This window comes from Corvus brachyrhynchos, unplaced genomic scaffold (genome assembly GCF_000691975.1).
Source record: "Corvus brachyrhynchos isolate BGI_N302 unplaced genomic scaffold, ASM69197v1 scaffold32, whole genome shotgun sequence".
Taxonomy (NCBI): domain Eukaryota; kingdom Metazoa; phylum Chordata; class Aves; order Passeriformes; family Corvidae; genus Corvus; species Corvus brachyrhynchos.
In genome coordinates this window covers 16,541,374-16,549,760 of record NW_008237919.1, presented here as the reverse complement: position 1 = coordinate 16,549,760, position 8,387 = coordinate 16,541,374, and the positions used below count along the sequence as shown (strand labels likewise).

The 8,387-nt window shown below is 47.2% G+C and overlaps 1 protein-coding gene across 1 annotated transcript in view; it reads left to right on the top strand.

Annotated features, from left to right (window-relative positions):
• The window catches only part of PDE9A (phosphodiesterase 9A), a 52,899-nt gene that overhangs the window by 1,036 nt on the left and 43,476 nt on the right, over nucleotides 1-8,387 (top strand). The gene's annotated exons all lie outside the window — the stretch shown is intronic.

The following is an 8,387-nucleotide window of genomic DNA, read 5'->3' as shown; positions in this document are numbered from 1 at the left end:
GCTGCGGGGTCCCCGCCGCCTCTGCCAAAGTTGCTCGTAAACGCCGATAATTAAAACTTTCACTGCCATTCGCCTGCCTTGTTTGGTTAAGCACGGTTCATAGCGCAGGGAGAGCTGCGGGACAGACGTGTCCTGGCTAAAAGGGAGAGGTCGCACGCTGTCGAGCTGACAGCCCACTGCTTTTAAACAGAAGCAATGCCGACGCGTTTCTGCAAGTCTTTTTTCCCCTTCTCTTTGTCAGCAGTTCTTTGGCCGCAAACCAAGTGCCTTTTCTGTAACAGAGAGCTGCTGCGAGGCTCCAGAGCAAGTAAACTCTGATTTGCAAAATTCACATCTCTCTCGTCTTGCTGCTCTAAATTTGCTTTTCACCCAGCCTCGCCTTTTGTTTCTTCTTTGTAAAGAAACAGCAAAGATACCCTGCCCCTTCCCTCCCCTTTGCTGTGTGAGCGACCGCAGAGGCAAGGTAGATGGAGAGCTGATACTCACGGTCCCATCCCACCACACACGCCTCCAATCCCCTCCACCACTGCCCTGGAGACCCACGGCAACAAGACCTTGTGTGTCCTCGGGAACAAGACCTTGGAGAACCCAGATCTGTGCCGGATTCCCCAGAGAAGGCTGCTCCTCTTGATCCATCTTAGACGTAGCTTAGTGGTGATGATGGTCCCTCTGCTGCCGTGAGATCGTCCGTGCCGGCTCTGCTGAGCTGAGGGCACCGATTCTCTTTTGCCAGGGTTTAATAAATTGGTTGCCTGGTGGCCCCCCGAAGCATGGATTGTACGGAGCCCCTGGTACCAGTACAGTTCAGTACAAGAATGTTTTGGCATTTCGAAAGGGTGTGAGTGTTTCCATAGATGTCGGTAATGCACAGTGTCTGTCATCTATGCTGGATTAAAAAAAAAAATACAGCATTTCTCCAAACAGCCTCTGGAGAGTACTTTTAACACTAAAGGCACAGGAGAGGCACAGTCACATGAGCAAGAAAATGCGAACTCAGGCAGCATTAAGGGGGTTTAAGCTCGATAAAAGTTATCTGCTTCCTTTGTCAGATGTAAAATTCCGCCTGTGTAATGTTTGGAAGGATTCTTGAAATAAAAATGCCGTGTAAATGGGGTTCACCCAGCGGTAAGCAGGGCATATCTCAGATTCTCCTGCCTTCTCAGTAAAATCATTGGAAAGAAGCAGAAGGGAGAGGGAAAAAAAAAAGCAACATCCCTTAATCTTCCAAGGAATGCGGCATTGGAGGCTTCTAAAGGGAACTCATTAAATCAATGCTAAGCTTCTTGTCAGCCAGTAATGAGGTACGAGCTTCATTATAGCAGCACTTGTTGAGTTTGAAAGGGCTCAGCTCCAACTCGGACTGGCCCTGCTGGGCAGCATGCAATGGGACTGGGCATCCCATTCCAGCACTCCTTGTGGTGGCAACTGTTCAGAGGCAATTTTTTTGTTTCCATGGCCTCATCCTGAATTTCCACCGGTGCAGCCACAGGGTGTGCTGTTGACTTTGGGAGAAGTTGCTTCACCTCTGCGCCAGGGTAAAGGAAGGGACAAACCTGGCCCAGGGAGCCGCACGCCGCCTCCCCTGGGACCCTGCGCCCTTCAGATGAGCACTGGAAAGTGCTCTGCAGCAGGAGAGTGGAATTAAACTAAGTAGGTTTGTGTGTTGGCAGGTCCAGAGGGGCACAGCAGGGAGGGCAGAGGGACGTGGTGGTTACGAAAGAGGAGTTGGCTGGCTTTGAAATCCTTCCCAGGAGTTATAAAAATAAAGGAGGCACCATCAGCCCGGGTTGAAAGCGGGACCACGCCGGTGCCAGCACGTCCCAGAGGAAGGGCTGAGGTCCATATCTGTGTCTCACAATATCCTTCTGGACAAAATGTCCAGCCCATAGCTGGATAACCGTGGAGTGATGGATGAGCAACTGGCTCACAGGTCAGGCACAAAGGGTTGTAGTGCATGGGGTGACATCAGGCTGGTGTCCCGTCACCGGTGGGGTTCTGGAGGGCTCCTGTGCTCTTCCACACCCTCATTAACAACCTGGACACAGTACTCTAATGAATACAAAGTAAGTTTGCCAATGACACTAAATTGGGAGGAGCTGTGGACTCCCTCGAGGGCAGAAAGGCCCTGCAGAGAGACTTTCACAAATCTGAGGGCTGGGCAATCACCACCTGTGTGAAGTTCAAAAAAGAGAAAATAAAGGATTCTGCACCTGGGATGGGTCAATCCTGGCTGTGTGTATAGACTGGGGAATGAGATGCTGGAGAACAGTGCCCAAGAAAGGGACCTGGGGGTCCTGGTCTATGGCAAGTTGAATATGAGCCAGCAGTGCCCTGGCAGCCAGGAGGAACATCCATGTCTGATGGGCATCAGGCACAGCATGGCCAGCTGGGCAAGGGAGGGGATTGTCCTGCTCTGCTCTGGGCTGAGGTGGCCTCACCTCAAGTCCTGGAGGCAGTTTTGGGTGCCACAAGATAAGAAAGACATTAAACTATTACAAAGCTTCCAAAGGAGGGCAATGGAGATGATGAAGGATCTGGAGGGGAAGCTGTGTGAGGAGCAGCTGAGGTCACTCGGTCTGTTCAGCCTGGAGAAGAGGGGACTGAGGTAAACTGACCTTCCAGAGCCACAGCCAGGCACAAAATTGTCTTCACCAAAGCTGACCACAGGGCTGGGCTCTCCTCCAGTGGGCAGAGTTGACTGAACACCTCTCCATGCTGGGGCAGCTTTGGGAGGGACCTGAGGTGGGCCCCCCAGCCCAGCAGACTCCACCAGTGGTACCCCCAAGCTGGCAGAGGTATGGTCATGCAGGGGCTGTGGGAGGGGAAGATAAAAGGCTTTGTGGGATTACAGCCACACTCCAGATCCAGGGCTCTGCACAAACCAGCTTCAAAGAGGTCACTTGTTCTGGGAGCTGAGTGAAAAATGAAATTCCAGTGTCACGCTCTTGCTATCCAGCACCCTCACAAAGGGATGCACACCTGGGGGAAAGAAGTGCTGCTTGGTTTATTTATTTCTAAAGGACCTTCTCAGCCAGCAGTGCATTACCTGCTTGCCTGGACACACACCTCCCTCTGCACTTCTCACGAGCACCTGGGGCTGAGCACAGCAGGGAAGGGAAACACATCCATGTGCCAGCCCTGCCACAGCCTGCTCTGCTGCCAGCCACAGGAGAGGATGGCAGGACAAGGGGAAGCCGTGGCTGTATTCCATGTAGGATAAGGTGATCTCCACAAACCACCACGGACTGGGATTTCTCCTGATTCCTGGAGTGCCACTAGATGGGGTCAAGCACCCAAACCCCCAACATCAGTGGGGAGAGGCCAAACTCAAGCCAGATCTGGAGTCTTATTTTCCTTCACGCTGTTATTAACCCTTTGGCTGTGTTTTGAAGAAAAATTCCTATTGAGTCTGTTTTGAATTAAAAATCCACCAGGAAAAGAAAAAACGTTCCCCAGCTCATGCCCAATCTTTTTTTCCATGGAGAAACTACTGGGAACATTTTCTTTTGACCTTTGAGATTTAAATGGTAGCAGAGCGGAACCAGCCAGTGGCCTTATTCCCAGCTGGGTGGCTTCACAGCTCTCCTTTTCAAATGTCAGAGGGTAGTGGCTTTCCTTGCAGAGTTTTAAGGAGTTCCTCTGAGAAAAATGCTGATTTCAAGAGGATTTGTGTTTCCAGTGTCTTAATCAACATCGTATTTGTAACAAATATGGAAAATCAGAGGGCTACAGAGCCTGAAGTAACTGGAAAAAAAGGACTGTTGCCTTTGTCAAGGATTCTATGAAATCACTCAGTGGTATTTTCCTCCTCTTCAGAAAGCAAGTAAAGAATTTTGGAGTCATTTTGCTGGTGTACTGAGTCATTCTGGATGTTAAACAGAAAATTTGCCCTTTTTTTTTTTTTTTGCCTCAAAGAAATGCATAGAGTTCAAGCTTTCTGGGTGTCTACTGACCTGACCTGTGTTGCAGGACTCTGAGCCATCCACAGCCACTGCTCCTCTTGGCCCGAGGTCCCCAACAAACAGGACAAGGCTCAGACTGAGCTCTGGTGCCGTGGTTGTTGCACTGAAACATCAGCGTGCAGGAATCGCTTCTGTCATGTGAGTTTTCTTTTCAACTAGAGCAGCAGCATCTGTGGTAGAAATGCCCAGATTCTAGCAAAGCCAACAGATTTTTCCAAGGCTCACCAGGCTATTTTTAACCTGCAAAACTGGATTCAGATGAAAAACAAAACACAGCAGAAAAAATAATGGTGTGATGATCCCTTCAAGGCGATGAAGGATTTTTGCATCCCGATGACTCTTTCAGCACAGCAAGGCAAGCCTGTGGACCCCATCCTGTGTCTGTTTGGACTGAGGATTTAGGGGAACACCCTTTCAGCTGCTGAACACCAAAGGGGTGCACAGGGTGGGTGTTCGTGGCAGTCAGGACATGGACACCTCTGAGGGCTGCTCTGTGACACATCCTGCTTTAGCACGGTGAGGCATAGGAATGTTTTTGTGGGATCAAGGCCTTTTTCTTAGTGCTGGCAGATCTCTGTGGGTGTGGGAGGGTACAAAGTGGCACAGCCTGAGTCTGGCCAGTGGTCTTGGCTAACCTTGGCTTTCTCACTCCAGCTGGCCCTGGTAAACTCGAGGTGGCTGCTTGTTCTTGTAAAGCGGCACGAAATGAACAGCAGGTTCCTTGGACTCTGTCACATTCCAGCTCGTAAACATTTTAAGAAGTAAAAATGGCTTCAAACCACACTTTTAAAAAAGTGAAAGATAATGTCACACATGGGCCTCTCTCTCCCCTAAGCTCCCTTCTCCTTCCTTCCCAGTGGGGGCTCCTCGGAGCGTTTAGGGGACCAAACCATAATCCCAGCACAGCTCTGTAATTCCAGCACAAAACTCTTCCACACCCATCACCCAGCAAGGCTCGATTACTGCTGTTTATCTTTGTGAAGTCACACTCGGTCTATTATATTTGTTACAGTTGATGTTCTCACTAGTCCAGACGCGGTGTAACTTTAACACTCTCAGTCTAACACTTTCCTCATAGGTAACTCTGGTGTTACCTACGGGTTCAGACCAGCCAAATGTAGCTTATTCTCCTCATATACAACTCTTCTGGGTCAGCACAAACAAGGCAAAATCATTCTGTTTCTAGAACCTTCCTTGGGAACTTTCCTATACAGATTCAAGTCAGCCTTTTGCTGGTCTCTCCCCAAACCTGCTTTTCCTCACTCCATTAATTAACATTTTCCCTCTAACAGTCCTCTATTACTAAGCCAGTTCCAATGTCAGACTTTAATCGTGTGAGCAGTTTTGGAACAAGCAGCTTCACTCACAACTACTGAGAACATTTGGTGCTAAAGCATCCCTATTTTCCAATTTACAAAACATTTCAAGCCTCATGCATTTGTGTGCTGCAGGGTTAATTGCACTTAGTACTCCATTAGCAGCAATTGTGTGCCCTTCTTGTGTTAAGAAAAGCCAGAATAGAGACATTTGTGTTATTTGTCAAAGGTTGAAATACTTATATGAAATGTTTTTATTTCTGCTGCAGAAGATAGGAAACTTTCTGTCTGGCCCCTCACAATCAGCCTTGCTGGTTCCTGGTTGTGTTCTGCCATTAATAATTAGTACTGACAGATGGAGTATCTGCAATATGTCCTTTGGTATAGTCAGTAGGTTGCATGAGTCTCTCTTGAATGTAATGTCCCTTTTTCTGCGAGCCCCAATGACTCTAAAAATTACTGAGATCCTTCTTTGCTCATAGTGCAAGAGCCAACCTCTGCCATGCTGCCCCTCTCAGTGGACAATCTCCAGGACTGCTCACACATCTATGAGTGCATCGTAGACGTTTTTCTTTCCTAAAAAGAGGAAAATCTCTTTTCCCACAGCTCTCTTTTCAGGGATGTTACAGGGGTGGGAATTGCGACTTACCACATGCCACATGCCTCGGGATCCTGGTACATCAGCTCTGTCTGGCAGCTCCTGTTTCTTAATTTAGGGCACTGAATATGATTAGGAAGCGAACGGGATTCACCCCGTTCACAGACATCCCGAAGTGAGTAATGACTGCTCCAGGAGAGTCCTGTAGTCACTGGGGAGGCGGGTGGCATCTCCAGGGGATGATTCATCCCATCCCAAGGTGGGTTTTGGAGACATGTGGGTTAATTTGGATTGTCCTCCTTTCCTGCTGGTGACAGAGGGCAGCTGGCAGAGAGGCACCCGAGAGACGCTGAGCCTGTGGATGGTTAAATTACATCAGACAAGCCCCACATGTCCATTTCGTGTTGAAATGAGCATTGTCGAGCCACGTCCCTGCCCAAAGCTGAATGTGAATCAGCAGGATTACAGAGCTCTGGCTTTTGGGATAAAGTATCTGCCACGTTCCTCATCCTCTAACAGAGGTGCTGTTTGAAGAGCTCGGGGGAGTTTTCATTTTTGCTCAGACCCTCAGCTGAGGGCTCTCGTGTTTTCTTCCCCACACATGGACAAGCACACATGCACTCGTTTTCTGGTCTTCTCTTAGAGAAGCTCCCACTGCATCAAACAGATGGCAACTCTGGCAGACTATTTTTAATGCTGCCTAACATTTGAGGCTCAGATAAATGAGTGGTTTTCTGAATATCAGCTGTTAATTAGTGCAAGAAATAAAAAAGGAAATGGAGAGTTTGGGTATAGTTGGGCTGATGCTATGTTTGTATCTGAGTTCAAAGAAAGAGAAAGCTGGAATGTTTTGAAATATGGGATTTTAGGTAAAGCTTCTTTTGGATATCGGGGACTATGACAGAGAGGTCATTTATTGATATTTTTTGAGGAAGACCTATTTGCTTACACATCTAGAAATACGAATTCCTTCCAGTGATTCCTACAGAGGATACCTAAAACTTCTGGATCCTCCTTCATTTTTGTATGGACAACAAAGACCACTGGAGAGACAGGGAAAATCACAGTGAAAAATTTCACATCGACCTTCTGCCTTAATAGTTCAGAAATCCACTGTGAAAGCTGCTCTTGCAGAAGGAGCAGCAATTTTCACAGGCCATGCAAGATACATAACTGAGTTTTACTAGAATCCTTTCTGACGCACTATCCCCCAATCTCATTAGTGAAAGATTGTAATTTAGGTTGTTTAAACTCTGCAGTTTCAGCCTTGACTTTGAACATTGCTCACTGAGCTGAATGAAAGACATGACCAAGTGCTAAAGTATTGAAGACAGCAGGTTGAAACCAGAAAAAAAAGAAGTAGAACTGGAAACTGGGGATCCACTGGCTTCAAAAATATTTTTGCATTATTTATTTAGGAATTTTACTTGGGTAAAATAAAAATAATCAAATAGAAGTTAAATTCTTGGAAGAAAACCCAGTTGTAGACAGCAGATCAGAACACGGTAATGTTCTGACCAAGGTTTGCTGTTTACAGAGGGGATTAGCTGTTCTGAGGATCAAATATAGAACAGAAATTGGATTTGTAAGCTGTGTTTTTACCCATCTTATCTGAAAGCAAAATATAATATGATTAGTTGTAAACTGGTAGGCTGCAGAGTCTGTGCACAATGGTCCTTTAGCAAAATCTCCATCACAGTCCTTAATCTCTCCTCTCCAAGTAGGAAAGCCAGCCCAGAGCACCAGGGCTCTTAATCCCTGCTCTTCCTGAGAGGGGTTTTTAAATCCTTGTTCCTGGACCAGAGGTGGATGCTGTGGATTAAGAGACAATGGCTCCTTATTTCAGAAGAAAATGTTTCAAAACCATGCAGAACTGTTTCCAGGAAAGAAATCAGTGCCACAGAAGTGAGGGCCAGGTCAGGAACCAGGCAGCCCCATCGAGCCGTGCTGTCCTACTTTGCAGTCCCTGCATGCCTCATCAAAATGTTATTTCCACTCCAAAAAGCCTCAGTTATTATTCATTCTGCTTTTCCCCCATTTACGTCACATTGCTTTCCAAGGCAGAGAGAACATTCCCCACCTAAATTGGATGGCTGCTCCTTGGTTTGATGGAAACTCCTTGACACAAACAAGTTAAACATTCAGAGAAGGCTGCTTTTCCTGTCTTTTTTTTTTTTTCTACAAGTGGTAAAATCACAGAATTGGGTTGGAAGGGATCTTTAAGGGTTTAGTTCAACCCCCTGCAATGAGCAGGGTAATTTTCAAATTCATCAGGTTCCTCAGAGACCCATCCAGCCTGGCCTTGAATGTTCCCAGGGATGGGCCACCCTCTGTCTCAGAGGTTTTGATAACAACAGCAAGGACAGAAATATGAAATCATGTTAACTCTCAGGGGAAAAAATCCTGTTTGCAGATGCTGCATGACTTTTCAGGAATACAGCCTTTTCCTCCTGGCACAAATCCAAGGGCCATTTTCTTCATGGCATTTAGACATCAATCTGCGAGCTGAAG